Here is a 27,350-nt window from a genome sequence, read left to right as displayed (position 1 = left end):
AGTTAAAGCTAAAATAAGAACTTGCTTTGGATTAAATGTCAGGTAGATGAAATGTAATGCGACAATAAAAATGCTGCCGGTTACAAAAATAAAAGGATCAAGTTTATGCTAGGTGCTTTTCTATTTCTCAGAAACCTACAATTTCAAATAAAAATGTATTTGTGTTTTTTTTTCTACAAATTATATTTCTTGACAAAACTTTACCTGGGTTATTGGGACAGCTGTCATCAAGAGCATAATCTATATATTTTGTAGAAAGACAATGTTTTTTAAAAATCGAATTTTGGAAGATTTCAACTGTATAGTTGTGTATTATATTAATTTAGTGTTTGCACAATGAAGGATAACAACAACAAAAAAGAAAAAATATACATATTCTTCAGTTTCTTCTTTTGACAATACACTATTTCGTTTTCTTCTTTTCAGAGCTGACAGAAGCCTTTTCTGCTGACACTTGCTACACACAATGGTGTGTGTTATGATAGATGAGTTGTGATGATTAATGGCTGTATGTGTACACAGCGGAGCATTCAGTCTGTCCCGCTGGGTGTGTATCCTCTCTGCAGCCACTTCACATTAAAAGCTTCCTGAAGAGCTGAAACGCGTGGAAACAATCCATCAAATATATTTCCTCTCAGGACAAGTGCATACAAAACAAATTATATTTTATTTTTGGATCAGCAGCAAAGGAGAAATGTAAAATGGTGTTAATTTAATAAGAGAGTGCACATATAAAAAGAGCTTTAAAGGCTTGAAAAACAAACATGGCATTAATGTGCAGTGTGCAGACACAACTTCCTCAGGAAATATGAAACATCAATGTGTACTGATAGGCAGGAACACCTGCGCAACGACTTTAACCAAAAAATTTAAAAAAATGCAAGACAAGAATATGGAAGTAATGTTTGTAAAGAGAATCCATGTCATAAAAAAAGACAACATGTCACAAATAGTATGAAGAATCATTATTTACAAAGAAATACAAGAAAAAGAAAAGAACAGCATGGATTTATTAAACGTTTATGCTAATTATGGATAAGGCGTCTGCTGACAATTATTTTCGTTGTTGATTAATCTGAAAATCTGTTTTTTCTTCAAATAATTGTAAACCGGATTATATTATAATTTGAGAAGCATGGTTCAGAAATATTCATTTTTTCCTCTAAAAATCTATGTACGGTGATTATTTCAATAGTTGTCATTAATCATTTTAATTTTAATCTGTTTTTATATTTAGCATTAGTATTCAGGGGTTTTTCCTTCCACCTCATGTCATGCATTTTATATATTTTATTTAATCTTTTTTGTATCTTATTGTAATTATTACAACCAAGTGTATTTTATTTTCCATCCTATTTTACCCTAATAATTGCATTTTCATTGTCCCTTTTATTGTATTCACTCTGTGTCCATTATCCCTACATTTTTAAAGCACATTTTTTGTTACATTTGGAGTATTAAGGTGGTGCTTTAAATGAAGGTTTATCAGAGGTTCAAATAAAAGTGTTATGAAGTAAGACTGCCTTTAGACTTTTCATATTTTCTTACACCCTAATATGCAAATCAGTTTTTTTTATTGTACGAGTTCCACACAATCTAAGTTGTTTCTGCTTTGGCATATCCTTTACTTTGCTGTCATTTCAGATCCTCCCCCGCTCCCTCATTGCCCTCACCTGGTTTCCCCCTCTCATCCCCTCACCTGCTTCTCACTCCCTGCCAGATTTTCTCCTGTTTACTGCCAAGCGCGCAAGTCTTCTTTTCGTGCCCATTTATCTGCTCCTCCCGTATTCTGCCTGCCCCTTACTGGAATGGTTTGCCTGAGTAGCCTGAGTTTGACCCTGCTTGTGCGAGACTGTACTGGTGAATATTTGAAAACAACATTTCTGGACTCCAGAAACCTGGGAATCTTGGTGGTCAAAGTCTTCATGTATCAATGGTCTTGGACTTCAGATCTTCCTTTTTGTGTTTTGTAAAGATTCAGAGTGTTTGCACATTGAAGGTGCTGTACTCCATTAGAGTTTATAAATGCATTAAGATGCAATGATGTTCCACACAGCTGCATGCTAGTGTTCCTCTTAAGGAATGTAATAGTAGGGTGCCTCTCTCATATGCTGTCTATGTTACATTGCTATAATATCCACATTCTTGAATCCTGTCCAACATCAGTCTTTTTGATGTGTTCCCTCCTGCAGCAACACATACAGTACAGAAGAGCTGAATAAGTAGAAGAATGTGTACATGATATTCAGAATGGTAGACGTGAGCAGTAGACATTTTTATTAAAGTCTCAAAAATGAAATCTTTAAGGCATGAACAATAATGAAAAATAAATAATTTGATAAGTTTTATCATTTTCATATCTTACATGGACTTAATCCTGCATACAGTCCGCACCATTGTAACTCTTGCTTCATATTTTATTTCACTATTTTACTTTCTTTATGTCTTAAGTATATTGCACTGTAGGAGAAGACTGGCATTAAAGGGGCTCTTTTATGCTTTTTGGGGTTTCCCTTTTCTATACATATTCAGAGGTTCAGAGGTGTTTATGTAAACGGTCTTTGAAGGCTAAAATCCCTGTGTTCCCTCCAGAGAGAGTTTCTTTGCAAAACCCTCCCCCCCCTGTCTGAAATGCCTCCATTGGACTCCTTTCCTACTTCCATAACATAGTGACATCAGTACGTAACACTAATGCTTCTTTTGGCTAGCGCTCCAACTTATAGTACATGATATGCTAAGGGGCAGGACATCTTTGGGTGGTTGTCCAATCATAGCATAGCCGGCCAACTAGCCAATCAGAGCAGACTGGGCTCTTGTTTCAGACAGAGGGTGAAAAGAGGTGCTGCAGCACAGGCAGTATGAGGGAAAGAAAGTACTTTTTGGACATTTAAGCATGTGATCATGTCACAGTAGGGGCACAAAATACTAATATGAACTTGAAATGAGCACAATAGGGCCCCTTTAAGATTAGCATCAGCTATTTTGTATATATAATTTGAAATTGTGTTTGGCCAATGGTTTAAAATTGCTCCTGTTTGAATGACAGAAAAAATAATCCTGCTATCCACAATTTCTTGTTTCGTTCAGTTTGGGTAAAAATGTTATTTGTATATAAACATGCGATCCATACGGAAACACACGTCCTTAGAATGCTTTTAGTTTCAATTAAATGAGACTATCTAAACTGAAGCAGGGTTTATTCTACAGTAAATGTGCTGACTTACTGACCCCATGTCCCAGTTTTGCTCAGCTATCAAACTCCCTCAAGTCTGATTGGAAAGAATGCGGAAAATTCGTCTTGGATATGGGTCGAGTTTATTGACGTTGGCGGCTGATGATGACATTGTTTAGAAATTGGAAGCAGAGCATGACGTTTTTGAATTGGGACAGAGGAAATGCGGTTGACAAATCACAACAGAGCTAACCAATGAGAGCAGACTCTGGTTTCAGACAGAGGGTGAAAGGAGGTGCTGCAGCACGGGCAGTATGACAAAAATAAATAGCTTTTTGAACATTAAAGCATGGAGACATGTCCCAGTAGAGGCACAAAATACAAATATTATTATAATTACCTGAAAATTAGCATAATAGGGCCCCTTTAAAAATACAGTTAATACTCTGCAAAGCTTTAGAATAGGGGCCTAAAAACTAAACTGGTGTTTACAATATATTTTAGTATGACAGCTAGGATTTGAGAGAGTTCATGTATTCTACAGAAACATTCGGTAGAATACATTCTGTAAACTATCTAACTCACTGACTTCATCAGTCCAAACATTGATCTAAAAGATACAATACACACAGAGGAATTTCATGGGAGGTTAATATTATTAATAATTTCAGTGTAGAGAAAAAAGTTCTCTAGTGTTCCAGCCTTGACATATTTGTTTATCAAATAAATCAGAGCTTGTGAAGGGTGACACCGCTACAAATCTTTATCACCACACACTGCGAAGTTGATCAAAGAGTGTGTTTGCCAACTTTTTCCTCAAGGTTTGTGCAGTTGCACCATCCCTTGTGCCTTTTTTCGGCTGCAGCTGAAAAATCAGTGTGAGGACTGCATTCATCTAAGCAAAGGTCCAGTCATGTGTGAGAGCCAGTCGGCCTGCCTGCGACTATTTGCTTTTCCAGCTGTTTCCTAGACTGTGAGTGGGAGAGAAAGTGGTGTGTACGTGCATGTGTGTGATGGTTTGGAGGTGGGGGTGTGGTAAGATGGAGAGATCCTGAGGAAGGAAGATATGGAGGAAAAGAGAGCTACAGAGAAAATGTGTGTGTTGAATTTAAGTGAGAGTGTCTCCTGTTCCTATTACGCGGCAGTGTGTTTGCACAGTGGAAACACCTCAAGAAAACACATGCCTCATACAGTATAGTCTATCATTCACACACGCACACTGAGGAAGATGAAGTCCTGTGTGCGCATGCCCCCACGCAAACACGCCCATATGCCTGGCTGCCCCTCATATAGGCTGATCCGCCTCTCAGACACAAAGCCACAAGGGATGGCCTAGATTCCAGCACATGCAGGCACACACAGGCAGGGAGCAAGGAAACATTCCACGCAAACACACACATTGAATGCAAAATATAGAGTGGATCATATAAACATACAGTCATAGCTATATTATTATTTTCAATTTGTGACGATTAAGTTACTGTTACTAGAGTCTTTGAAAGATGTGAGCTTACAGGCAGTTGTGAGCTGATTAAAAATTGTGATATATGCATTTATTCAAGCTCGAACTAAAATTTCTTTAAGCCTACCATTGTTCTTGGTGAAACCACGTCTTTACCATTGTATGACCATATTACCCTTAGATTTGACATTTATAATTAAACACCTAAAAGATTAGCATAATAATGATAGCAGCAGTTCAATTAGGGAAGTTAACTTTAAAACACGATAGCCTTGACAATATTTGATTTATTGTATGTATAAAAAATGGTCCTGTAATCGAGAAAATATTCAATAATATGATAGCCTGTAGTATGGTATAGTAGTAAAGTAAATTAAAGCATAGCACAGCATAGCTCTGCTTAGCATAGCATAGCATAGCATAGCATAGCATAGCATAGCTCTGCTTAGCTTACAATAGCATAGAATGGCATCGCATAGCATGGCATAGCATAGCGCTACCAAGCATAGGGTAGTTTAGTTTAGTTTAGTATTGTTTTCCATTACATAACATTACTTATTTTAAGATAGCATGGCATAGAATAGTGTGATGAAAATAAAAGAAATGCTTTTGGACAGACTCTTTGCTTATGTATTTGGGATGGCATGATTATTTCATATTACATTATGTCAAACAGATATGTTAGGCTATCTTTGCTCAAGTGATGTGTGTTCATTGGATCAAATAACATAAATATTATCCCATAGGCATCCTGGAATTGAGCAAAGTTAACTAAGTGGGGAGGGGGATTTCTTTTTCCAAGCTTTGTATGAGGCCCACTCTCAGACCTTGAAGCCCACCGTATACAGTATGTAAAATATTGTAACATATACCCGGCATGCTCAATTACATTTTTCAAAGGGAAACACATTTACATTCCATATGTCTGACTTGAAAAGCTAGGAATTTCAATGTGAAAGCAATGCAGCTTTTTAAACTTAGAATAAGGTTATTGTTTTAATCTACATTTATTTAGTTTCAACCTCCTATATTCTCTGCTTAGAACAAATAAAAATGTGTGTCCTTAACAAGAGACATACGATTTTAAAAGCCTACAAACAAAATGTTGATCTTAAATGTCTAACATTGTAAACAAATATAAACTTAGAATGTTTGCAGATTGTTTTGATAAATTAAGTTTGGTTTTTTATACACAGTTATTAGTTCCAGCCGCAACCTTACTCTACAGCATTGCAAATAATCATGAATCTGGATTCTGGATCTAATGCTTTCGTTCCAAATAATTGACAATCAAAGACCCAAAATTAACACAGTGAAACAAATTGACAAATAAGTCTGACATCAGGCAATAATAAACAGCATTTGAAGAAAATTAGACAGCAACAGCAACATTATAGCTGCTTGCCTGAGTAGATATTTACTGCAGCTATTGTGTTTACGTAACTGTAACTACATCAAACAGCATGCATGATAAATACATCTCCACTGCATTGGACTCGTTCGCACACCTTTAAAAAGACAAGACTAGCGTTATGACAGTAGTTTTGCCATAAAAAAAATCATGTGGTGAATAAGAAGGATGGCTTTCTCAAAGCCCCCTCTCACACTGCAGAGTTAAGCAAGCTCTGCTATTCCCTTAATCCGTTCACAGAGAGCTCAAAGCCACCATTAAGCAGGCTTCAAGTTGCCTTTTTTTTCTCCATCTGTCAGAAAGGGGCTCATGTTGCCTGTCTCATTTTTACCGTTGCATGAAAGTACGGCAAGTTATGGATTACTTGCTGGAATGTTGTCAACACGGACATTCTTGTATGAAAGGTCATAGGTTGGATCCCGGTAACAGCCAAAAAGCCTAAAGTCCAGTTGGTATGCACTTGAAAAAAAGACACAGTAGTTTAACTTCTTCTGGCTGGCGCCATGCAATGCATAACGGATCAAGAGGAATGAGAAGAGATGGAAATAACAAGCGAATTACTTCTAATTACAGAGAGGGATAAGAGGTGATTGAAGTCCTATAATAAAACCTCCCATGGGTGGTATAGTATAGCCCCACAGGGCCGCATCATCCCCTCTACCAAGTACACAAATGAGCTCCCTTCTATTTACTATGGACGCAGACCAGTAAAAGATTCACTGAAATTGTTTCTTTTACTTCTCTGGGTATGTGTGTATACTATCAGTTACCAGCAGCTTCCAGGACAGAGAGACCACAAAGAGAGAGAGAGAGAGAGAAGAGGATGCTGGAACTTTCATATATTATGTATAGGTCAAATATAAATAATGCATCATGAGAAATGTGGAGTTAGAAAGTACATGCAACATTGTCAAAACACAAATGTGTACACACAAATGTATAACAAAAAATATTGTAACATCCCAAACCCTCACCATCACTCCAGCCTCTCCAAATGCTGGAAACGGACCGCCCTTTTAAACGTAACAAGCGCCAGAGTATCGTTTTTATTTGAAAGTACTCATTTTATTTTTTCCATTGTTATTTCAACTATTAATCTTGACGATATTGTTAATTACATCTCAGTCTGTGTGCTACGTCACGACACACCCCTATATGGTAAAGAGACAGCTGGAGTGTCATCGCGAGACTGACAAGCTGCCCGACCAATGGGAGCAGAGCCTACACCAGACTCGAAAGCTGTGATTGGACACTGGTGGGATTATATATGTATAGATATGCCTCACTGTTAAACCTTAGGGGCGGGACTATGAAGAAGTGCTGCCCGTCTATGTTGATACAGATCTAACAAACTGGACTAACAGAGTGTCTGCTTACGTTGCCCCTCGCATGGACTAATGTAAGTCATTTTGCACTTGCCTGTACCTTTGGGAGTGTTTAGTGTAGTGAAAGGGGTTATAAATTACAATATCATTGTTTTTCTTTTCTCTTTTACGTTTCGTTTTTGCTGAGAAGTGCTTTCAGGCCGAGTGGCACACGCGCTTTTCAGACCAGTGAAGTGAGCTGCTGTGAATGTAGCGTTAGCTGTTGTTATTGCTCTCTAGCGGGCTGCAATATTTTGACATGCCGCCGACACAAACAATGCACTCAGTAAGCCTAGGGGTATTGTCATTGTAGAGGGGCCATTTCACATAACGCACCGCAAAATTATCCCCACGGTGTGTGGACATTAAAGGCTATTTTCATATTTTAACTGCGGCTGTTTTGTTAGCAAGTCCGAGCCCAGTTAACGTCCTGTCCGAAATCCATGTGGCCATTTAATGTGGCAATGCACGTTGGCAAATAATTAGTAACGAACTATCTGACATATTATAAAGATTAACGAGGTATTCTTTAATTTAATAAATATTTCCCTCTAATATTTTAAATACTGATAATGCATTTACTCCCCCTAACATTATAGCAAGTGTCGCAGGTTTGCAAGCAGTGTTAATCGTAAAACTTTTTGGGTAAGAAGTACTGCTCAATGTGTAACTGGTGGGCCTAATGTTACATAAATCCTAAAATGTTTTCTCAAGAGTGTTCACATCTGCTCGAGCGAGGCGACTATTGAATTGTTAGATTTATTGAGTGACGTTTGGCGTAGCAGTGTGTCCGTGCATGAAATAACGGGACGTCATCAGTGCTGCCAGCCCCCCAACTGACCGTTAGATAGCCCCTGCCTAATCACTCCTCCTTTCTTCTCTGTTGACAGTTTTGTTTTATACGGAGGAAAAGTTTCTCAGCGTGGGGAAATTGTAAAAAAGGAAAAAGCTTTCAACTCCACTGGCTCGGAGAACTTGGCGACCTGGCTCCAACATTTGGGCCGCCCTCTGCTACTGCACGAAGTGAAGGTTGATATGCCACATCAGGTAAGACAGCATTCACTAGCTTCGTGACACTAAAGGCTCCGATTAGCATGTGATGTTGTGAGCTAGCCGCTGCTCATAAAACAATCCTGCAGCTTTTTTCTTTGTTACCTCTCCACACCGTGTGTTGAAGCCACATGTCATTTCCCATTGCGCATTAATCTCGCATTTCAGCAAAAACTTCTACACTAGCCTCGTCCCCGTAATGTTTTGTGTGCCGTGTTATTGTTATAGGCGGGTGCTTCCCTCCACATTCCACATGTGTATGTCTGCCTGCCTGCAGCACCGCCGGTGCGCAAATCCCCGATAGGAAAATTAACCAAATCGGAGGCTTTTACACTTACATGGAATTAATAATACTTCTGACTGTGTGCAAGGTCATGGATTTTGTGATGTGATGTTTAGAGGTGTTCCTTCCGCGAGGCTTGTCAGTGGCTAATGTTGAGGAGGCTGTTCCTCGTAGTAGACAAAGGGACAGATCAGCATGGAGCCAGTCACTTACTGCAGTTGGACATAATGTTTTTGTGTTACTCTTTGACAGTACTTTTAAAAACTTTTCATTTTTTCAAGTCTTTTTTGCATCCTGCATGTGTATTATGAGATAATAACACGTTCAAGTCATCAAAGTGCAAAATTAGGTGTTAGGAGATGCATTGTTTTGAGTTTAATTGTTCATACAGTTAGACTTCACTGTGTTGCTGCTGTGGAAGTGTATGCCATTCATTAACTCAAATCATCTCTCCTCAGTGATCATTATTAAATGTTGTCTGTTGCTTTAAAGCTCAAGTTTCAAACAAAGCCATCAGTCCTTCTTTCAAAAATTACTATTTTGGCTATTGAAAGTAGCATTATCTTTAAGTATGGGCATAATTGAGTTCTGAGTATTTCCACCCACTTTTTCCCTTAATCTCCAGGACTTTCTGTAAGGACTTTATTCTCTTTTAAGCGTGGCTTATTAAACACTTTAGCTGTGCTGCTGCGTTTTTAGTGGTGAGCTGGAATTGCAGAGACTGTTCCGGTCACTTTTTGTAGCGTTGAATACGATGGAAGACAATGTCTGTAAATCTGAAAGAATGCTTTGAACCTGTTGTGCTGTTTTGCCACATTGTGGTTCTGTTGCACGTGTGTGTGTTTGCTTGTTTTAGCACATTGTGATTTTACTGGGGTTGCTGCTCTCCTACGATGTCAGTAAACACACCCTACAATAACATGTTTCACTGACCGCTTACCTCCCACTGTTGGACTAAAAACCTTGTATCTCCAAGAGTAGTTTAGTAATCTGTATCTCAGCGTCACTCACTCCATGTTCCCAGCGCAGGAGATACACTTCCCTCTCTGAATTCAGTCACAATGTCAAGTTTTTCACACTTTTATGAATCCGGAAAAATGTGGTAGTTGTGAGGCTTGTGCCATGAAAGGGCTAATCACTCTGACGCTTTGCCGTGTTGATTCCTTCATCGAAAGGGTTCCTCCCACCCACATATTACCTCAGTGGGGTACAAAGGGTCTTTTGCTGTAATGAGGTGCTTAGTGGAGCGCATTGTGCTCAGGAGCTTTGCAGAGTTACTGGCAGGTTGTAAAATGATAACAGATGCATGGGGGCCTCTAGGTGCAGCACACTATTTTGAAACATAAGCTAATTCCAGGCAACATGAAATGCATGTGTGCAGGCGTTCACACACATGACTTTTGAGTTACATTTTTCCAGCGACTTTAGTTTAGTTCAGGGAGTTTAAAGTGAGTGTTTTTGCTTTTTAAAGGGATTTATACAAGGGTCTCAATGCAGATACAACAATTGTTAGGCCTGTCATGACTGATTCTATCATCTCGTTTATTGAAAGTCCTTTTCCAAGAACAGACGTTTAAAATTAAATGTGTTTTTTATACGGAAGATGAGTCTTTCCCCTGACTTGGACAGACACTTGTCTATTCTTTTTTAAACAAGTCTTATCAAAGTTTGAATGAGAAAGATTAGATAAGGAGGATGTTTTGGTAAAAAAAAAAAAAGTACTACTAACAATCATTTTTACTGTGGATTAATCTGGTGGATTTTCTCTATCAAATGATTATTAGTTTGCTCTTTAAAATGAGTAAGGTCCATCCAACCAATAGTCCAAAAAACAAACGGTTAAGTATAACCTATTATAAAATAAAACAGCATTTTCACAGGTTAAACCAGTCAATACATTAAGACTGTGTTAGTCAGTAGCATAAACTCATACTACGTATTGTTTTGCTTACTGGACATGTTAAAATCAGGAAAAGTCAAAGTTTGTGTTAAAATTAATGCAACAAAAAAAACATAGACTTATCCAATGAAACAATAATGCTGTTCTGCTATTTTTTGTTGTTGCAACATCATCGAAACTGTTTGAAATATATTAAGAAGAGATGTGAAAGCAAATCTATACCATGATATCGCTTACTTTTAAAAATTGTAGACAGATTTAGATTGCCTCAGTAGTCTGTATTCTTATATTGCTACCTTACTTGACTGGTTCGTATTCAAGCTTAGACTGTCCTTTTTTAAAGCATCAGGTGCAAGAATTTACAGTGGAGTGTTTATTGCCTCTTCATGAGATGCAGTGTTCAGTCTTGACTGTAGTGGAAGGTAATATGCTAGGTTTGGCAGATGGATGACACTCTTGTCTGTCCACTCTGTTCAAAAACATTTTGTGATTGTTTGAGGGTGTATTGCTCTCAGACATTTGGTGATTTATTCATATTTGGTTAGGGCTTGTCCTGAATCAACACTGTAGATGGGCTTTTTCAAAGTTCAGATAAATATTTGGATACAGATCCACGTTTAATCAGATTTAGATGATCCCTCGTCAAAATCCCGATTCACAGACAGAGGCTCAGGCTAAGCTGAAGGATGTTTTTAAACTGCTGGTACTTTGTAGGGAAGTCCCGATCATGTTTGTTTTGCTCTGATGTTCAGTAACAATATAAAACTCCCATTCACCCAGATGTTGAATAAGTACGTATTTGATAAGGGTTTAAACCACTTGTTTTGTTGCAGTATTACATCAATTTTTCTGTCAACAATACCAGATATGCCAATATTACAGTTTACGATGATATTGTTTTGATGCGATCAATATCAGACAATGTCCTCTTCCCATTTAATCAAATCAAACTTTATTTATACAGCGCTATTCATACACAAATGGTGACCAAATAAAAACAATGATCATACTAACCTAAAATTCAAGATATTAGAATTAAATAAATGCAGGACTGAATATAACAAGAATACATACATTGAAATAAAAATTCAAATTAAAAAGGTGGATCTTACTACCGGGATATATTTCAATAAGTAATTCAAACATGTAATTACTAGACAATAAAATTAAAACAAATATAAACTTTTTTATTAAGAATAATGAAAATAGCCAAAACTTGCTTAAGGGTCACTTAAGGTGGGCTGACCTTTTTAAAGTGGACCATCTGTTTCATTACAACTGGTGGTCCTCCTTAAAGGTCAGCCCACCTTAATTGAGCCTGGGCTTCTCCCTGTTATACTTTGGGATCCACAAGAGAGAAGATGTGTCTTTACAACTATGTCATAGAATTACAGAGACGTATACAATTGTACTAGATTGATTATAGCAATAATCCTATATTACTCCCCCATCTTTTGCAGTAAGTGCTGATTGCTGCAGTATTTCCTCTCTGCACTTATCAGTTCTCCTGTCATTCCTAAAGCTCAGTTGTCTTTTCTCTTGAATTTTCCTATTGTTTGTTAAACCATAGTGTTCTGCTTAGTTTTAACAATGAATCCAATAGGAAAGAACTACCAGACCAGGTGTTTTCATTGGCGAAATGTAGGTGCTTCCAGAGATTTAATCCCTGTTATGGAGAAAAAAAAGAGTAATAGAGAGGAGAAAAACACTTTTATCTGCTTTGTGACATTCACATACAGATTACCCCCTTCTTTTTATTATTCTGTTATTCCTCAGCCACAGTCTCCTCCTCCTCCTCTCCCCTGAATGTAAACAGGGGCTAATGGATTCCTTATGAAAGGTAATTGTGTAGCTACAACATAAATGTGTTAGAGGCTCTGGTGTTGTGGCTGGTGCGATTAGGTCTCGTTTGAAGCCCCTAAGGGCCTCGGTGAGAGAAACGTCAATAGCAGCTACCATACAAGTAGTGCTTACAGAAAAGCACGTTCACAGGGGTCAACATATGAGTGACGCAGCGGCGGTGAACAAGGGCATGGACCATAGAGATCACAGGGTGCATTCAGCACAACAAAAACACTGCTAGGGTTAGAGGATGAATTCCCATAAAGTGAAAATGTATTCATATTGGAAATGAAATATTCTATTTGCTAATATACTGTGCTTTTGTCTTGCTGTATAACTTCAATTCATTTCTTCAAAAAACGTTTAAAAACAATTCTAAACCAAACGCCCCGATAAGTTTTACAAAGCTTGAGAGTAGGTGCTTAGACACTTAAAATTAAGTATTTAAATGTATCTTTTTTCTAAATCTATAATTAGAGGAATTTCATGTATTCTAGACAACATTCACAAACTAAAATAAATACCTCACACTAACCAAATGCCCTAAAAACTAAACATTTGGAATCAGAACTAAATAGTCTTAACAAATTAATTTCTTTGGTATAAACATTGGTATAGAAGTGGTAAGATTTAATAAGCACAGACACATTAAAATAGGAAAACGTTCTATAGCTTTAATTTTATTTCAGAGTAAAGTAAACGTGTTATTTTCTTGAAATTATTTTTGGGAATAAATTGTATTTTTGTTCTGAGACCTGTCATGCTTCCATATACTGTCCATCAGCTGTTATTTTAGCTGTCAGGCTGAGTTAGGATAAAACGAAGCCCACTTTTCTTTTAGCACAGCCGCACATGGCTTATGGTGGCTAGAGAACAGCTTAAATGCTTAACAGGAGACTGAAATCACCTTCAGACTGTCTTTACAGAAGTAACTTGGACTGCAGATCTGGATCCAGGCGACAGTAACATATGCCAAGTTCTAAAATAATGACTTGAACATTTAGACCTAATACATAAAATACTAATACTGCCCCTGATAGCATATGTCTTCAGAAATGTGTGCATCAACAGAGCGAGCATTGGGAGAATCAAGCCTACATTCTCCATGTTTCATATTTGTAGCAAAGAATAAAACATTTCATTTTGAATATTAAATTGGCAGGAAATCCTCTATGGCCTCAATCTGGCACTGACTTATTTGTCCTATTGGCTAATTGTATTCCAAGAAGTAGAACTTAATAAAACTGTTTCTAAAAGTTTCTGTAAATGTCCCGTTTTTTTATCTGTCATGTTTTAGCTTGCAGTAGAGCCTCTGGGCTAGGGAGAAAATTCTCGATTACTTTGCACATTGAGAATAAACTTTTGGCCACTGCTTTTGCAAAAACCCGGTAAAACTTAATCATGCAATTCATGCTGTGGGAAAAGATGGAATAGTTATGTAAACAATGTTATATTCACGTGGTACACAATCACTTGCCTTTTTAACTATAGGTAGTCAAAGTCTGTCCTTGTTTCCAGAAAAGCGCAACTAACTCATTGACTTTGATTTGGATTAAGTGGAATCTGAGTACCAAACGCCACGCTAAAGAGTTTTCCTCAAGCAGCCAAAAGTGCCTTCTCTGTTTCCATTGATTTAAACTGAGGCTTTTTAATTAAATTGCTGTGAGAGTTAACTTGGACGTGTTTTTACTGCCTGCACTAAAAGCCTGACTAGTGCAGCCACCCATTAAACCCAGGAGAGAGAGGGAGAGAGAGAGAGAGAGGAAGAATTAATACTATTACAACATTGTATATATTGACATGTTATAGGTATTGTAGTACAATGTGCACATTTGTACTTTTTCCATTTTTATTTTGTATGATCTTTATTAGACATTCATACTTTTACTTTGGTTTATATTTTCTTGCATTTTCTTTTTATTTCATTTTCTTTTCTGTTTTATTTGATATTTCTACTTTAACTTCGCATGTTTATATTGCTACATTTATTTTAATTAAATTCTATCTTTTTATTGCACTTTCTTTAATTTTAAATATTTTATTTATTTCATCCTAAAAACAATTAGGACACCTTAATTATTATCTCAATTTCCCTTGGGTTAATTAGTATAGTAAATGGTAAAAAAGACTTCTGATTCTGCGGTCTCAGTACTTTGTGCAATCACAACAAAGTTGTGTAGTCTAATGTTAATATATGTTATTACCCCCCCCCCCCTATTAAGAGTATAGTCCCACACACCAGCAGCCTGCCATGTTTGTCCTGTTTGTTCCTTATGTTATGTGAAGAAAATAGCACACATTCACTAAAAAAGTTCAAACGTTCTAAAATGTCCTCACAGCATTCAGTCCTGCATGTTCTGCATTTTGTTACAGTGCTATGGAAGTGCATATTTTCAAACCTTTGTAAGCCAGACCAACTTTTTCCCTCCTCTACCACACACAAAACGTGGCGGAAATTACGTCATCCTGTGATTGGCGTCATCTTTTAATAATGTTCTCAAAAAGAAGGAGGTGTTAACCTTCTGGATGCCCCAAAGTGAAAAGGAAACATAAAACACGAGCAAATGAGATTCAGCTTCTGTCTCACTCTTTCTGCGTCTGTCTGTTGGGGCCCACTGTAAGGGGCTTTCAGTGAGCTACTAACCCCTCTCAACCTTTTTTTCCCCCCTTCCATTCCTCATTTTCTCTTTCCCGATGCTACTGTAGCACACAGGGAGAGACAAGCCTACAGAGGTTGATTGGTTGTAGCTCAACAGGCCCCCCAATGAAGGCTCCACCCACCTCTTCCTGTTTGTGGGACAATTAGTCATCATTCCAAAGTGTTGTAGCTGGCCCGCTGCATGTGCACACACACCCTCTAAGTGCAGCCAATATCCTTTATTATTATTATTGGCATTTATATTTCATGCCTCGCAGCCTTTCCCTAACTTCTTCCTGCCTGCATGTATTTGACACGTGTACATGCAGAACAGTAGGCCATAGCCGACAGGACAGAGCATGTTTTTTTATTTTTTTTACTGCTGAGAGCTACAGGCCTACCACTTTCACTCTCTCCCTCTTTTACACAATATGTAGTCGGACTAGCAGAGACTAACCAAAAAGACAATTATATTTGACGTTTACTGATTGTGAAAATGTCCCTCTTGATCTTCTTGACACTTTAAAAGGCTCCCTAAAATGGTTAAAGATGGGCCTTTTTGCCTTCCTTCTTATCCAGTTTTATCATATGAGCTAGATGGGACTGTTTAATGTCTAGTTTTAGATTTAGAATTGCTCTTAAAGTCTGTTCCCAGTAGATGTACAAATGCTTTGGAAAAACTCTCCGAAAACTGGTTTCTTTATCCTCTCTGTTAAGCTGTTAAACTAGGAGAAAGCTACACTTAGCATTTATATCTTTCATTGGTGCTTTTATGTTTTTGGTTTCTTCCCCTCAGCTGCTCATTAAATTTAAAGACTAAAACTAAAGACATAAAGGTATAAAGTTTACGAATGTGTTAGATTTCAAAGATTTGATATTCTCAATGTCCTCAGTACATCATTCAATATCACTCAAAGTCAAGTAGACTTTGAGTTTCTCGCTCAATATATGCATTATAAAAAATGTCAATAAAGTGACGGAACTGTGTTTTAATGTCAGAGGATTGTAATTGTTTTTGAAGCCTATCCAAGAAATTACCTTTAGGGATCAGGAAGTTAACATCCTAATGTGTTGATTTAATCCAAGATCATTTCCCCCTCTGTTTCCTATCTTATTTTACACTAAAATACAGGTCAGTAAAGGTAAGGGTAAAGTCAATTACATGTATAATATTAGTCAATAATCTTAATAATTATCTGAAGTCATGCCAAACAGTGATTGTGGACATCCCTCAGGGGATGACCAATCACAGCACACCTGGCCAGTTAACCAATCAGAGCAAACTGGTTTCAGACAGGGTGAAAAGAAGTGCTGCAGCAAAGGCAGTATGAGAAAAGGAAAGAGCTTTTTGAACATTAAGCATGGAAACATGTCCTGGTAGAGGCATGAAATAAAACTTTTCTTCTTCTTCTTCTTCTTCTTCTTCTTCTTCTTCTTCCTACCTGAAAAGTAGCATAATAGCGCCCCTTAAGTTTTTTGAAAAATGTACAATTCAACACTTAAATTGAAACATGGATATTTATTTGGATATCATTTGAAATGAAAGAAGACTGAATTTTTACACTAATATGGTAAATGGCAGCAATGTTGGACCTATTGTTATGCTTATGTTTCTTCATTGCTTCATGTCAGGTGGTCAAAGTACATTTTATTTCTCCACAGTTAAATGAATACAGAATGATTTAATGCAACACAGCCTCTCCTGCTCTTTGTTTTCTTTTGTTTTGGTTACTAAATTGTTCTTAAATCAAATTCCGGGTAACGGTTAAGCCTTAAATTGCCTTTTAAAAATGCTCCGTCTCCTTCTTCGTATGATCTGTAGATTGCTTTCTTCCTCTTCTCCACCGCCAGCATTTTACGCTCGTTATTCTCTTACTCTGTCCCGCCCCCCTCTGTCCTTTTTTTTTGTTGTTGCATTCTGCATTTCAAGCCGTGGCTGGAGGCATCGTATTTTCAGGTCCGTCCGTCTCACTCTTGCATGCTATATCCCAAGAACCCCTTCAGGGAATGTTAGAAAGGCTCAAGGATAAAAAAAAGGATAAAACCCACCCCCATTTATTACAGCATTTGACACAGATGTCAATTAAGAATGCCGGTGATTGTCATTTTATAGCCATATTGTCAAAGATCATTTCAACTGTGACATCATAATGGTCTGCATTTTAAACCCATTTCTGGTCATTATTTAACACTTAATTCAGGAAAGAGAAGGGAGATTGTAGCCATAGTTCATATTTGGTGGTTTACTGAATTGTTGGAACTGATCTATGGTGCTCACCTTGAAACTGTTGCTTGTATAGATCTGTCTTCAACACGTATGTGAAGTTGTAGCTTCTTGGCAGCATTAGTTTATTCAAAGCATTGTCCTATTTTGTGTTGAAATTTCTCTTGCTCACTAATACATTTGAAAACGTTCTTTATAATGAAATCTTTTTTTTTTTATATATATATTTTTTGGGGGCTTTTTGCCATTAATCGAATAGGACAGTGGAGAGTGACTGGAAAGTGGGAGAGAGAGTCGGGATGGGATCCGGAAAGGACCACGGGTCGGGAATCGAACCCGGGTCGCCGGCGTACGGTGCAGGTGCCCCAGCCAGTTGCGCAACGACCGGGGCCAATGAATCTTTTTTTATCACAAATCAACTAAATTGCCTCAAGGGAATTTATGATCTGTACAGGAAAGGACATCTTCTATTCTTAGGCCATCAATGAAGTATCTGAATCTCCTCAGTAAGAACAGTCTGCTCAGTGTTGGACCCCTAGTTCATTTTTGTATTGATTTGGACCCCAGGGTTCCCCCTCATCACTTCCTTCCAAATCAGGACAGGGGGCCTCATGCTCCTTAATAGTCAGCCACGAGCTCATTGCTGTTTTCTGATATTAAGCTTCAGGTGATTGTTACAAATCTCTGTACTTTACAAATACTTTAACACTTGAGTATTCATTGGAATCATACTCCTAAATATACTTTATGTTCTCATACAGCATGTGTTAGCGGATAGGACAAGGGCCAAACCAGACACTCAAAGAACAAACACGGCAAATCATTTTCCAATATATGTTTTCTGGAGTTTTTGGTTGTTCTCATCACACTGATGTATATTCAAGTGTTAATATAAGTTTGTATTAAAACTGGTAGAGGCATCATGATTGACAGTTGTGATTGACAACCGATTTGAGTTAAGTAAAAATGAAGACAGAGGCATTTGTGCAATCGATCTTGTGTCAATTTGATCCTACATGTTAAAGAAAGTGTTATTGTGGTTAGTTAGTTGTGTCTTCTGCAGTAGTGTGAACCTAACGGCTAGGTGGCTCATGCTTTATTAGCAGCAGCCAAGGTCTGCTTGTGATTGGTTCATGCAAGTGTGTAACAAAAACTACATCACATGCACTGTGCACACTATGACTCCTAATGGTGAAAGTATCTGGGATATGTTGTCATTGCAAAGTCTTTCCTGAAAATTAGGCATTTAGCACTTGTCTCGAAGTCAATGTTGTTATTTTATTTTAATTAATTTTTCCACGACATGGAATACGTGAATAAAACACCCCATTTGTAAATGTTTAAAGCCTTCCCATGTCTTAAAAACAACTATTTCTAACGAATGACTAAACGTGACTTCTAAAATGCCTACCACAATTCCTCCTTAAGCTTAGTGTCTACTGATGTAGTTTGTTTATAGCCTTAGCATTAGATTTTGACTTCTGCTGTTTGCATTTACACTCCCGCTATTATAAAAGTAGTGTCAACATTTGGAGATTGTCCTCCTGAACAAAACCTATAACTATCATCAACTTTTCTGCAATATTCCAAAATCCAATGGAAAATCCCATTGACTTTTTGTAGAGGAAGCACTTCAGGGTCGGCCTACAAAAATACTCATCTCTGCGCCTCTCTTTAGTCTGTGATTTTCCTGTGTTAATCTAACTCATTCCCTTCTCACTCCTACTGTTTGCTGTATGACGTTTAAGAATATTGCCCCTGGCAGGAGCTGAACCAGCTCGGGTCAGGTCCGTCTTAGTGCTACGCTGATCGTGGTTTGTTGTGTATGCCCCAGAGGAGAACAAACAGTCCTGCACACACACTTGTGGGTAGACCCACTCTCCTTTTTACACACACTGCATGCTGCCTGTTCCTTCTGACTGAATCATCTGTGAAATGAAGGTCATAAACTAGGTCTATACTGCGTGTTAATATATGTGCACTGTGATGTCATGTACATGTTTCCCCTTTTTTTAGACATGCCATCTTCCAGGAAAAGCCTTACGATAATGGGTTGAAACCTTCGAGCTAGTTCAGGCAGTAAACTCGAGCACCAATGATATATTTACATGTGATTACCCTCTTACGACCAACAAAACACATTCTCCTAAACCTGCCGCTCTATTTAAGCTGAAGATCTGCCTGCCTCTCTAATGCTGCTGCTGCTCGCCTGCCCCACCACCACCCCAGCTTCCACCTGTAGGCTCGGGGGGATAGTTATCTAATCACTCAATGTTCTATGGAAATCTGTGGAGTGACGAGGCCTGAGCCTAGACGCCAAACTCAAACTATATGCTGCTTCTAATGAACAGATCAAAGAAACACGACTTGTCTAGATGTCAACTGAAAAACTGCTCTGAGATATTTAATATGTATTTGATCTTAAAGAAAAACTAGTTCAGTTATTTCTTTCAGACATCTTGGTTGGATACATTGGCTCTGATGGAAACATGAGACACGCATTTTTCTTCAAAAGTTAAAGTTTATATGCAACATATAAAATCAACAGGGATTGGGACAGTTATTATAACTTATTACCGTCAAAAACATAGTTAATATACTCTCAAAAGACTTTTGTATTACAGCAGTTAAGATGGTTTTCCCACGTTTAAAACCAGCATATGATTTTTTTTGGAAAAGGTTATTATTGTAACATAATGCTACAATAATAATGCTACTTTTCCACTTAGTATTTGTGTTTTTGACACGTCAATTCAACTCAATCACTGCTTTTCAAAAACTAGACCTGTGCAGAAAACTCACCTTCACTTATCCAAACATTTACCCTTTTAATACGGCACAATGTACGTATTTAGTTAGCAGTACTTATTAAGCAGCCTGTACATGTCTTTGCAATTCTTCTGCTTTTTCGTATGTGTGTGTGACGCACTTACAGAGCTGTCAAAACAAAGCTGATGGAAGTGTACGTATATGACACATATGTCAATGTTGGGAGGCCATGGGAGTGTGTTAGATGTCACATACCTTGTGTCAGTCACTCTATGCACATACTGTGTGTGTGTGTGTGTGTGTGTGTGTGTGTGTGTGTGTGTGTGTGTGTGTGTGTGTGTGTGTGTGTGTGTGTGTGTGTGTGTGTGTGTGTGTGTGTGTGTGTGTGTGTGTGTGTGTGTGTGTGTGTGTGTGTGTGTGTGTGTGTGTGTGTGTGTGTGTGTGTGTGTGTGTGTGTGTGTGTGTGTGTGTGTGTGTGTGTGTGTGTGTGTGTGTGTGTGAGATGGTGTCCAGTGCTGAAAGCTGACACAGCTGTTTCACTGTAACCACTCTGTTTTCTCCACACTATCTACAGTTTCACCCCATGGCTCTCCTCCAATCAACTCCTGCCACTTCCTTTATCATTGTTTTTCTCCAGCTCACTTTCTCCGATTGTTTTCTCTTTCTGGCCGGCCTCCCACGGGTTTACGCTGCGACTGTGTTCGTAGCGTGCTTTGGTGCACCGGTTTTGTGTCCTTGTGGTCTGTGTGTAATGTGTTTACAGTTTTTGATTTAGTGCTTTACTGCTTTATGGACACTGTCTATCCTAGCCACGTCTTACCAAGCTAATGAGTCAATATTATTACGGTGGACGCTTGGCGATCAGGTGGCCTCCGAAATAGTTGACCTAGGCCACGTTGACCCAAAAGAATTTCAAGCCCATACAATCAGTTTCAGAATTTTAATAGACAGTTTGCTGTTGACAGCGATAACTAGATGAAGAAAAAGAAAAAGTCTATCAATCTTGTTCCCAGTATTTAACTGTTTTTTACTACCCAGGAAGACGGCAGTCATTTTGAGCCAAACCATCCATTTCCAATTTATCTAGATTTTAGAGCCGCAGTCCTCAGGCTTTCATCAGCTGCAGAGTGCCAGGAGGCAGTGGTGGAACACTGTGAGAAATAAAAGTGTTGAGTCCAAAGCAGCAATAAATCCAGGCATCACGCTATCTGCTGCATTTCTATCCAACTGTGAGGTTTATTTGAGATGTTATAAGGAATCTTTACATCCACCTGTTTTTAATGCACATTGTAAGTATGTGCTGTAAAAAACCCTCAGTGAAAATGATGTACATTCCCAAAAACTTTAAAAAAGCTACACATTTAATGAATAAATAATAAGGAACATGAAATATGTGAGTTGCGTCTACTAAAGAGAAATGTGGACCTCATCGCGCGACACAGATCTGATTTTTATTTGCTCACAATAAAACAGTACATAAAAAAACACAAATGTCATATTTCAACATTTAAGGTCTGACGGATGCTATTTTAATTACATCGTCTGGTTTCACTTCTGCAACTTTTCTGACTAAAACATCTAAAACTTGATTAGGTGATTAAATACCCAAAATAAATGGACTGCCGTGGATTGAAACCAGCACTCAATTTAATTTCCCTTTTTTCACATGTTCTCAGTTAAAATTTGTGCTACAGTAGGGTTGAAATTTGGCTAAAGATGCTTCCTTATCAATTGAATTTAGGATTGAATTGATGATGCTTACTATGGAGCTTAGGCTGAACAGTGTTAGAGTTGCACATCTAAATTGGTACTTGTATCCCTTTTTTAAATTAGCATAGTTCTACATTTAATGACAATGTAGCAGAATAATGATAGTTATCATGCAGCAAAACCAGCCAGTGGCTACTTTTCCCATTGTGGCCAATGTTTTTGGACCGGTCATCTTAGGTGGCCTGTCCTCAGTCCGACTGGAGATGTCTCTCACTTACTGGAAAACCAACTGCAGTGAAAGTCCGAAAACAAACAGGGAGTCAAGATACCTGGCATGGTGTCACTTTGAAGGATTAACAAATAGGTTATAGCCTATTTTACAGACTACTTTAGATCATTACTTCATTTAAAATGGTTCCTTATCAACACAATCAGTTAGAGGATTGGTTTAGTTTGAGTGAGATTCGGTGAGTGTAAGAAGGAGGAACTTAGCCCCCATCATCCAGTCCGAGAGGCCCCTCAGCTGGCTGGGAGCCATGGGGGGAGGTCAGGAATTTTAATACACCTTAGCCAGGAGAGGAAATTGTTTGCATCAGAGGGCATGAGGCAAAGAACAGGAAGGATCATTTTGAATTAACTGTCTAATGTAACAAAATGACATGTTGCATATGTTTTTTAATTAAAGGTTATGGCAGATACGTCAAAATGACCTGTCCAATTGTGTGCACACAGGAAAGGATTACTGTATAGGGTGATACGTTCCCTTCCTCCTGATATTTAGCTGAAATATATCAATATTCTTGGCCACTGAAAACCATCTGTTAATATCCTTGCAGGGAACAGTTCATTAACACTCCATGACTGGAATACACATTTGTGGATCTAGTCCAATACAATTAGCAACTGTTGATGCGTAGTGTCTTCACATTCTGCGCCTTTTTTGTGCTTTTCCCCACTGAGCCTTAAATATCCAGTCATTATAAAACTGATTCCCAAGTCATCCTACTTACTTCATTTTAGGGATTCTAGGATATTTGTTTTGTCATTCTGAAACATGGCAACAAAACAAAATGCAGTTTAAGCCTAGTCCATTTGTTGGTACACTAGAAAACACAAAAACTAAATGAGTAACTCAACTCTTGTTTTCCCAGAAGGATTCCTGCTGTTAACATTACATTTCATGTTATTTAGCTGCTGATTCTTTTTCAGAGCGACTTGCATATCCTACAATACTGTAAACATGCATATATGAGTTATCAAGAGTTGGGTATCTTGACCAAGGACACTTTGACATGTTGACTGTACTGATATCCTGGTTGGTAGCCCAGCGCATTAACCCTCTGTAACTGTGGCGAGTGACGATCGAGTGACTGAATACAGAGCAGTGACTGACTTTAGCTGTGCAGCAGATGTTGGGATCGCTGTTTTGTGTCTCACTAAAACAACATGCCGTTTTATTCCATTGAAAATAATACTGTGTGTAGATGTGTGTACACAGCCGCAGAAACCAGAACAGAGTGGTTATGTTTTCCGAGGACGTATGCTAGTTTATTTGGAGAGGAAAAACCATGCAGCAAACAACAGCAACAACACGTCTAAACAGAGGTAATGATTTGTATTCCTTCAGCCCCCCTTCCTGTTTTATCCTCACTCTCTCTCACTCGTTGCTCTCCCTACGGTGTCAGTTGGCTTTGGGATTTATTGTGTACTGCTACTATGTGGATGTAGTGATTTGGTGATGAAATACAAAGCCCTCTGCTTGTTCGGTGCATGCATGTTGACACGCGTGAGATTTAAACACATAAATCTGTAAATATGGACAGTGAAAAAAAAACAGGAAAGGTCTACACGATCGCTTCCTCATCCCACTTATTTACAGATGTGCGTCTCACAGCTGCGTTGAAACTGTCACTCAGCATCTGAGTCTTGCACACATGTGGAGATTCTGACCGCCTGTTTAAAAAAACAGCCATCATGTTTGACAGTGTTGTTCTCTATGGCTTCACTGAAGACATGATTCACAAAGCCTATTTTGACATTTGCTTGTACTTGTGATGTTGTGCGTGCCTTCTGATAGGGAAAGTGAATGTTCCGGATGGTGAGGCTCATGTATTCACTTTTTTTTCATTGTCGGTTCTGCCACAGTTTATACTCTCCTCCATTCTCTTCCATGTTTACAAGACATGTGAAGAAAAAATAATCCACAAAAGCAGTGGCAGAAAGAACTTCAATGGCTTTCTTAAGCGAAGCAAAGTCGTTTGTAGATAAAAAGAAATTCCAGTTAGCAGAAATGCACGACAAACTGTATGCAGGAAGTCATTACTTAAAAGACAACACATTTGTTTTCAAGATGTTCAATAGAATGATAAATACTTGAAACTAGAGTAAAAATACAGGCACTTGTACCACATTAAAATACATTTTAATGTCATTAGCCTGAAGGGTATACTATAAAACACGATAGGATTTCTGGGTATTGACATTTTTTAAATTGAAATACTGTCACTGCCGTTTTGGCATAGTTTTAAGACGAATCATGTGACTTGTTATAATCTTTTAAAACCTGAGACTCTTCTTGCATCTAGACTGGGGATTAGAGAAATGGTATGACAGTAGTGATTCCTCAGGTATACTGGTTTATGTATGCCTCCAGTCCCAAACAACCCGCAACATCATATTGCATCCACATGGCCATCGACCATGAGCCTGCGCAATTGTAGGAAAGCATTAAAAAAAATAATTGATACTTACGGAAGCATGCGATTCCAAGGAATTGGAAAACTAGGAACTGTTTCTCAACGGGAACTCCATTCCCATCCTAAGTCATCACTAAATCTTTTACAGCTGTGAACTTTAGAGAACTTCCATTCCATTATGACTTAATCTTTTCGATCAGATACTGTCTGTTATGGTGCCTGACACTTGGGCATGCCAGAAAAAAATCTTGCAGTGATTAAATTTGGATTATTTTCAGTAGTGAGTGCTGAGAAGGACGGATAACTGCACCAAGCGTGCGTTTGTTTTGGTGCAGATAGCAACACATAGGGGCATGTACTTTCAAAATGTTTTCTAGTCTAGAAATTTGGAAAAAATCCTGTTTCTGTACTTTTCCAGATTTTTTCCATCTCATCTCAGCAACTGAAGACAATTCTGACACCACATGTTAGTTGGGCAACTGGAGAGGGTGCTGACAAGGATAGATTAGGAGATATTGAACAAGGCAAGTCTGGATTGATGTTGCTGAGCAGCTTTCTCTATGGGGGTCAACACGCACACACACTGATCCACCGATGTCGTGCTGATTGCGAACTGCAGGGAACTCCTCTAATCTAAGTGGTGTATCAAGATGAAAACAAGCATCTCGCAGGTGTTGTTCACAACACTTGCGCGCACAGGCACAGACCTACATACAGTTCACTCCACTATAATAGTATCTTGATTGGAAAATACCAGTTATCAGGGAGTGGTCTCCATGCTACCTTCAAGGTCTATATTGAGTCAATCAGTAACAATTTGAAAGAGAAGAAAAGCATAATTCTTTCTTATGTATATAAAAATAGAATGTTTATAGCATTCCTCATACGATAGTAGTTTTGCCAAGTGAGTTCTAATATTATATATAAAAGATACAGCTCTGGAAAAAATTAAGAGACCACTGCAGCGTTATCAGTTTTTCTGGTTTTACTAGGTATGTCTTTGAGTTAAATGCATTTTTAAAAATTGTATTCTATAAACTACTGACAACATATCTCGGTGTTGGAATTCAACAGACACTGGAATGGATGCCATACATGTGTGGATAAAGATTTAAGAAAAAAATGTTGCTTCATCATAACTGCCCTTTGCTGTTGCGAACAAAAGTGCTCCTAGGGTTGCTGTCAATTTTTTTTAAAGGGGCCTTTTTTTGTTTTTTTGTGCATATAGGAAAAGTTCCCTCCAGAGGGAGTTTCTCTCCCACACAGTCCCCTCCTGCCTGAAATGCCTCCATAGGACTCCTTTGTTTACTGCTGTGACATAATGACATCACTATGTAATGCACTCTTTTATTGGCTATCAGAGCAGACTGGGCTCTGGTTTCAGACAGAGGGTGAAAAGTGGTGCTGCAGCACAGGCAGTATGAGAAAAATAAAGACCTTTTTGGACATTAAAGCATCAACATGCCACAGTTACAAATATGACACCTGCAAATGAGCGTAATGGGGCCCGGTTAAACAAAAAAAATAAATGCCTTGAAGTGAAACGTTGTCTGCAGGTATCTGGATTTGCTACAATCCCTTTGTAGCTTGGTGTTACGGATTAGTGATTTATAGCTCAAACTTTATAACCCTGGCTGTGATAGACAGTTTCTCTGCCTCTCTTTGTATCAATTCCTCCCCGATAAAAACATGTTATAATATTAATGTGTCTTTGTATCCTTTTTGCAAGTCAAACTCTCCCTACTTTTCCATCATTGACCTCAGAATACATTGACAGTGGAAGCAAACCAGGCTGCTACACCTACACAGGCAACCTTTGCAAGTATCCTGGACCTTACCGAAATCCACTGAATGATTTATTCATGAAAATAATAATGTTCAAAATCATTCTTAGGCCCTTTTCTCATTTTAAAAGAACTGAGAAACCTCTTTCCTGTTTATTGTTTTTCATTTGGATGCTGTGTTTATTTCTTGTCCGAATGCCCCATCAGTTCTTGGAACAGCCTGGTTAACGTGTTGTTCACAGTACCCATGTCCATGTTCTCAATCAAGTTCAGCTATGTTTTTATGTACAGGATGTGCCGGTAACTAGAAAAGAGGAAGGGAGAGAGCGGGAGATGGAGGATAGAGCAAGTGATGAGTCATTTTCTCTGTCAGACACTGTTGTTTTCCACTAAGTCCTGTTATTTTCGCTCATAAATGGATGCCAGGTAGTGGGTGGAAAGAGCCTTTTTTTTTGCTTTTCACTTTTGGTGTAATTTTTGAACGGGGGCAGGCTGCGGTTGAACTTGAAACATTAGCATGGACTTGATCCTATTTAACTTCTCCCTTTTTTTTCTATATAGAGCAAAACATGAATTGCTAAAATATTTTGCATGAGATGAAATTCAGTAATTGGTTACATTACAATATTCAAAGTTATCAAGATGCATTAGTACGTTGTGAATAATGGGTCAACTTATGATCTAAAGTTGTGCAATAACAGATATTTGTTTTGTCACACTGTGAGAGCGCTGGAGTAACCCAAAACAGTAAACTCGCAGATTGTAAAACAAAAAACAATGAGGCAAAAGAAGCTACAATGGTCCACTCAGCGGTTGTTTTATTGTAAGCAAACTAGATTATTTATTTCAATCTGACTGATTGATGACCCTTGTCAAATGTTCATAAACCGTTGAGCGATATGATAGGGGTGCTGCCACGATAACCAATACACAGATAGCACAAATCTGTCGTAAATCGCCAGCAGTAGTGTAGTAATTCTCCAGTACATCATTTAGTTTAACCCTTACTCGATTTGACTATTCTCCAAGACCCAATTGTTGATTA

The 27,350-nt window shown here is 38.2% G+C and overlaps 1 protein-coding gene across 1 annotated transcript in view; it reads left to right on the top strand.

Moving 5' to 3' along the window:
• Positions 1-7,346: 7,346 nt before the first annotated feature.
• LOC134866317 (vitamin D3 receptor A) overlaps positions 7,347-27,350 on the top strand; it is an 80,273-nt gene continuing 60,269 nt past the window's right edge. Inside the window, exons 1-2 of the mRNA XM_063886423.1 lie at positions 7,347-7,444; positions 8,300-8,456. The gene's annotated coding sequence lies outside the window, so the exon portion shown is untranslated. The remainder of the gene's footprint in view (positions 7,445-8,299; positions 8,457-27,350) is intronic.

The sequence above is a fragment of the Eleginops maclovinus genome, chromosome 1 (assembly GCF_036324505.1).
Source record: "Eleginops maclovinus isolate JMC-PN-2008 ecotype Puerto Natales chromosome 1, JC_Emac_rtc_rv5, whole genome shotgun sequence".
NCBI lineage: Eukaryota > Metazoa > Chordata > Actinopteri > Perciformes > Eleginopidae > Eleginops > Eleginops maclovinus.
The sequence above is the reverse complement of the archived record's forward strand: the minus strand, read 5'-3'. Positions and strand labels throughout refer to the sequence as shown.